We start from the raw sequence: 6,647 nt of genomic DNA, 5'->3' as shown, positions 1-6,647 counted from the left end.
TCTTGTCAAATGGGCATAATAACACCTGACCCACCCACCCCCAGTTTAACCCTCCCAGTGGTACACTAGGAAGAAGGCAAAAGAGACACTGAGATTTGTAATAAGCCATTTTAAGAGTAGTGAGAGCACGGGTAGTACCAGGATGACTGTTCTAGAAGCTTCCAGAATTACAGGAGCAGGAAAACTATAAGAGATGGTATAAAATGAGCCTAGAATAGGAATTAAGGGGAAAGCTGAAGATTGGGGCCAGATGGCAGCAGGGAGTAAATGGGGGAGGGTAATAAGGGAAATGGGAAGCTAGGACGACAGTACTGCTAGATTTGCCTCTCGTGGGGGTGAGAGGAGGGCCAACAACCCAAAGGAAGGAAGAAGAGAAGAAGGATGCCATTCTCTTCCTCTAGGTTGGAAGATGTGTTGCAAGGGAAGAGGGGCTGCTCAAAGTGCGACTCCGTAGCCAGGAGCCCAGCATGAATTTAGGCTCACAATTGCAGTCACTCAAAGTAAGACGTTTCATGTGAACGTCAGATCCGAAAGGAATTGGAATTATCCCAGAGAATGTAGAAGAGAAAAAAGACCAGGCCAGTAAATGTGCTTGGTGGTGAAATGGCTGCTTATGTAGAAAGCCAAAGGGGCTGTTCCGTCGTCTGCCGAGGAGTAAGCCCTGCATGGATGTGCTGTGGTTCCACTCAGATGGAAGCCCCTGTGATACATTCATAGGCCCAGCAAAAACCGTGACAGTGATGAAAGACTGTGTCAGGAGGTGCAAGGCTGGGGATTCACGGGGAGACACTTTTTTTCAGCTCAGTTCAGTTCAGTTCAGAGAAAGTGTTGCCAAGTGCCTAACACTCTGTGTTAGGCCCGGGGACACAGAGATGAGTAAGAAGTTGCCCCTGCCTTCCACAAGATCCTAACCCGAAGGGAAATAAGCCTGCTAGCAAATCCACATGAAAAGAGAGCTTAGAAATAGCTTGGTGAGAATGGGGGGGCATGCTGGGGAGGAGGTCATGTATAGTCGAACAAAAATGTGTTGGCCATGGAGATCACTAACCCACATGCAGATCTTTAATAAACAGCCTTTAGTTAAGGTTTTTATTATGGAGATTGTCAAATATATGCAAAAGTTGAGTGAATATTGTACTGAACCCTTAGGCATTCAGCACAGAGCTTCAACAATATGGCCAATCTTGTTGAGCCTATAGCTCTCAACTTCTTCTCCCTCTTCCTCTCTCCTTCTGGATTCCTTTAGAGCAAATCCCAAGCATAATTTCATCTAGAAACACTACAGTGTGTTATCTCCAATAGATAAACACTCATGTGTACACACACATTGTCTCTCTCTCTGTAAACTAGATTTTGCAAATATTGTGAAGCAAAAGGGAGTATTAAATAAACAATCCAAGAATCTTTCACAACAAAAGCAAGACTGGCATTGCTATGCGAGCCACAAGAGCAGGAAACAAGTATGCACGCACACACACACGCACACGCACACACACACAAATATGCACACACAGCTGAGCGGGTAGTGCCCACAGAAATTTGGGAAGTCGGTGAGGGGTGGAACTTGAGAAAGGGAGGTAGAAAATGAAGATGGTTTTCAGGTTGAAGAAAAGAAACAGGTAAACATAAAGTCAGTGGGAGTAAACGAGTAAACAAGAGGTACGGGAAGAAACCACGAGGGAAAATTCGTTCTCGGTGAGTAAAAGAATATAGAAAACACTTAAAAATAGCTAGTTCTGAGATTACTCAGAATAATGGGGTGATAGGCTTTCTTTAGATGGAACCTAAGTCCGAGGAGGATATAACTGGCCTTGGGTACATATTATGTTTTCAAGTGAATGTCTGGACGTCACTGAAGTCACTGTCCCCTTCACATAGATCAGACGAGCTCAAACCCCCATCCTTCCCTAGTGGGTGTTCAAAGTCCTTCCACAATGTCTGTGACTCTCCGGGGGGTTATTATGGTCACCTCTGACTTCCAAGGGATTTGCTGTCCCTGAATCCCACCATCTTGATCTCATCTTGGCACTCAGCCCTTTTCCACGATTTCCCACGAGTTCCGCAAACAATTAGTGTTTCTCGTGTTGTCTTGACTCCTGGACAACATGTCCTCTGGGAGTCACCTTACCCCCAAGTAATCTCCCTGCTCCCAGCAAGTCTGACATCAACTGTCAGGATGTCAACATTTTCATCCAAATATGAAAGAATGGATGAGTAATCGATTGATTAATTAATTAATTAGGAAGACTGAAGTGACTGAGAAATTGAGCCAAGAAAAATGAGCCAAAGGAAAAAGTGGAGAACTTCCAAAGGAGATGTTGAAGGACGGAAAGAAAAACACACGAAATTAGGGTGAGCAGAGCTTCAACTAAAAATATAGAATACAGATAGAATTTTGAACCTGCTTTTGCATATGGTATTTCATGAAATCACAAGAATCACGACATGGTAGCTATCATTATCCCACTTTGCAGATGACAAACACGAGCCTCAGAGAAGTTAAGAGATTCCAAGTTTTTGTAGTTTAAGTGGAGGAATTTCTCTGGGAATCTCTTAATCACAAATCTAGAGCTGTCTCCATGACCCCATGAGAACACAGGCTGGAGCTGAAGCTTAGAAGTCTCCAAACAGAGAGGATCTGGATGTAATTTTGACTTAAAAAATAGAGCTGCATTTGAAGAGAGAAATCTGTGTGAAAAGACTGATTTAGGACCAATCAAATCTCTCAACAGGGGAAGAGCCATTTGAGTTCAGATTTTTAGGTTTTTGTTTAAAAGACACAATATTAGAAATTTGAAAGATCATGGAAGTGAACCGGTTGGGAGAAAATAAATAATTTACAGATATGAACCCCCAAAAGAAAAGAGAAAGCCAAAAAAGAAAAATGTGCACAGGACGCCTCCCCTGGGCACAGCAAAGGCGTGAGGCTGGGGAGATGACACATGCAACTTGGGAAAGGTGCTAGGGCAGTGGACAAACAAAAGGTGACCTCTGTATAAAGTATTTATTATCAGCCTGTGAGACACAGTAACAGAGATATGAATGTTTTCTTTCTTTTTTTTTTTTTAAAGATTTTACTTATTTATTTGAGAGAGAATGAGATAGAGAGAGCATGAGAGGGGGGAGGGTCAGAGGGAGAAGCAGACTCCCCGCTGAGCAGGGAGCCCGATGCGGGACTCAATCCCGGGACTCCAGGATCGTGACCCGAGCCGGAGGCAGTCGCTTAACCAACTGAGCCACCCAGGCGCCCCGAGATGTGAATGTTTTCTACAAGGGCTTTCCAAATCAAGCTAAATAATTGTGAAAGCAGTGGCCTGAGCCTGAGTCCTGGCCTCTCATCTTACTCCCCGAACAGCATGAGCTTCACCACCTACTTCCCCTTCTCCTCCAACTATCCGTCCCTGGGCTTCATGCAGTCACCCAGCCACTGGGTCTGGCTGGCCAGCATCTAAGCAGGCGCCAAAGGCTCAAGCTCTCAGATCTCTCCATATCCCACTCCACCAGCTTCTGGGGGCCTGGCCACCAGGACAGTTGGGAGTCTGGCAGGCATAGGGGGCACCCAGGATGAGAATGAGACCATGCAAGACCTATCTGGTCCTCCTATTTGGAGAGAGTGAGGAGCCTGGAGGCTGATAATCAGAGACAGGAGATCAAAATCTGAGAACACTTAGAGAAGGTCAGAGACTGGGGCATTACTTCAAGACAATCAAGAGCTAAGGGCTCAGATCTTCGCAAATTCTGTGGCCAATACCCGGCTTGCTGCCGATGACAATGACTTCAGAGTCAAGTATGAGACAGAACTGGCCACGTGCCAGTCTGTGAACGACATCCATCGGCTCTGCAAGGTCATTGATGATAGCAATGTCACTTGGCTGCAGCTGGAGACAGAGATTGAGGCTCTCAAGGAGGAGCCACTTTTCATGAAGAACCATGAGGAGGAAGTAAAGGGTCTATAAAACCAAAGTGCCACCTCTGGGTTGACCATGGAGTTGGATGCCCCAAAACCTCAGGACATCAAGATCATGGCAGACATCCGGGCCCAGTATGATGAGCTGGCTCAGAAGAACCAAGAAAAGCTGGAAAGTACTGGTCCCAGCAGACTGAGGAGAGCACCAGAGTGGTCACCTTGCAGACCGCTGAGATAGAAGCAGCTGAGATGACTCTCACAGAGCTGAGACATGCGGCCCTGTCCTTGGAGATCAACTGGGACTTGATGAGAAACCTGAAGGCCAACTTCGAGAACAGCCTGAGGGAGGTGAAGGCCCGCTACACGAAGCAGATGGAGCAGCTCAACGGGTCCTGCTGCACATGGAGTCAGAGCTGTCCCAGACCCAGGAGGAGGTGCAGTGCCAGATCCAGGAGCACCAGGCCTTGCGGAAAATCAAGGCCAGGCTGGAAGCTGAGATCGCCCCTACCATTGCCTGCTGGCAAACAGGGAACATTTCTGTCTTGGTGACGCTCTGGATAGCAGCAACTCCTTGCAAACCATCCAGAAGACCACCACCTGCAGGATTGAGGATGGCAGCGTGGTGTCTGAGACCAATGATACCAAAGTTCTGAGGCACTGAGGCAGCAGAAGCAGGGTACACTTTGGGGAGCAGGAAGCCAATAAAAAGTTCAGAGGGAAAGAAGAAAAAAAAAGAAAGGAAGGAAGGAAGGAAGGAAAGAAGAAAGAGAGAAAGGGAGAGAGAAAGAGAAAGAAAGAAAGAAGAAAGAAAGAAAGAAAGAAAGAAAGAAAGAAAGAAAGAAAGAAAGAAAGAAAGAAAGAAAGAAAGAAAGAAAGAGAAAGAAAGAAAGAAAGAAAGAAAGAAAGAAAGAAAGAAAGAAAGAAAGAAAGAAAGAAAGAAAGAAAGAAAAAGAAAAAGAGAAAGAAAGAAAGAAAGAAGCATGTTTTGAACGTGTAGGCCCACCTCATGAGCAGGCATACCACAGGCTTCAAGCCCATGTTTGCTCTGGTAGTTTTCAACCCCACTGGGGTCAATCATACCACTGCTATAATTATAAAAGACCTGTGAGAAAAGAAAAGAGGAAGATGGCACATAAATGTTCCTCATGAACAAAAGTTTCAGGGTAATTTGGAGAAAAAGTGCAAGAGAATTGAGTCACCATAGGCTTGCTAAAATCAATACACTGTCCAAATTAGCCAGAACCATATCTGTATTAAAACAACAATTTAGGGGCGCCTGGGTGGCTCAGTCGTTAAGCGTCTGCCTTTGCTCAGGTCATGATCCCAGGGTCCTGGGATCAAGCCCCACATCGGGCTCCCTGCTCGTGGGAAGGCTGCTTCTCCCTCTCCCACTCCCCCTGCTTGTGTTCCCTCTCTGGCTGTGTCTTTCTGTCAAATAAAATAAAATAAAATAACAATTTATTATAAATAAAATTATTAGGTCACTGGTATGGTTCCAGAAAACTTTTTTCTTTTTTTTAAAGGTCCATCAATTACTCAAATTTAAATGTCATTACATTGGAGAGAAGGATATTTGCTGCCAATGCTAGCCATTTGAATATAGTAGGATTGAGAGTATCGTAAGAAAAATGTCAGAGATCATAAAATGCAGAGTGAAAGATTTTATTATTTCTATTCATGCAATGGCAGAGATTGAAATTAATTTCTTAAAATGTAGAGAATTAGGTAAAGGGGTGAGGAACCGAAGTCATGCTCTCCTTTAAAGATTTCAGAATGATGGAACTTTTTTTTCATTGACATAGGGCTTTCTAAAGGAATATAGCCAAAGGCCTCCAAGAATAAAATAGATCTTGCCACAGAAGCATTTAAGGAAGAACACAGGCAGATAAAACCAAGGTGAAGACACCAGGGCCGAAACAGTGAAATCAAAGAACAGATGAAGCAGAATGGGGGTATTAAGAGCAGAAGTAGGTCGTACAAGAACAAAAACATTCCCTTCAAAAATCAAGGGTCTATGAGAAGAGAGAGGATTGTTGCAAGATGAAAATGGCCAGAATATGGTACCCAAAGAGAGCCTGGAAATAATGGAGGGCTTTAACCAGATGGATCAAGTGCAAGGAAAGATTGAGTCACGCGCTTGGCCGTGGCTGCCGAAGAAACGAGTGGCCCGACAGTGGGCATGATGGGTCAAGTGGTTCTAAGTGAGCTGGATCTGGAAGCAAGGAAGCCCTCCTGGCTTGGGCAGACCCGTGGTCCAGCTCTGCCAGGTTTTAAAAAATGAGCAAACTGCTGTTTTCAATGGCAGACACTTAAGGGGAAGGGGAAGTGAACCCACCAGGGAGACAAGGAGCTCATGGTACTTTACAAAGGAAAGAGGGTAGACGTTGAGGACAAGATGCCACTATCTTTAGAAGCACAGAGCAGGAGACTTTGGTAGGAAATTTTCCACCCCATAACAGAATGCTCAACAAAGTGGAAAAAGAAAGCCTAGACTGGTGTGAAATCACAAAACATGCCAGGGGGCTTAGAGGGGATAAACGACAATGGGGAAGAAGCCGGAGCGGAGAGATGGTGCCGGGATCACAGAAGACACTGGCAGATGGTGGCCCTTGTTGTGCCTCCTGGATGCGAAGGATGTGAGAGCAGGGCCTGCAGGGGTGTTGCAGAGACAGGAGTCAGCCAGCAGGAGAAGTCAGCTGGAGCTCGATGCCAGGATGAAAAGGAACCGCTTACTCTGGGC

General features: G+C 45.4%; 1 pseudogene; it reads left to right on the top strand.

Moving 5' to 3' along the window:
* The first annotated feature begins 3,356 nt into the window (after positions 1-3,356).
* On the top strand, positions 3,357-4,568 carry LOC114216449 (keratin, type I cytoskeletal 18 pseudogene; annotated as a pseudogene).
* The last annotated feature ends 2,079 nt before the right edge of the window (positions 4,569-6,647 follow it).

The sequence above is a fragment of the Eumetopias jubatus genome, unplaced genomic scaffold, assembly GCF_037043125.1.
Source record: "Eumetopias jubatus isolate StellerSeaLion01/CBP00866 unplaced genomic scaffold, mEumJub1_p1.0 scaffold_3, whole genome shotgun sequence".
Taxonomy (NCBI): domain Eukaryota; kingdom Metazoa; phylum Chordata; class Mammalia; order Carnivora; family Otariidae; genus Eumetopias; species Eumetopias jubatus.
This window is presented reverse-complemented; position numbering and strand designations above follow the sequence as displayed.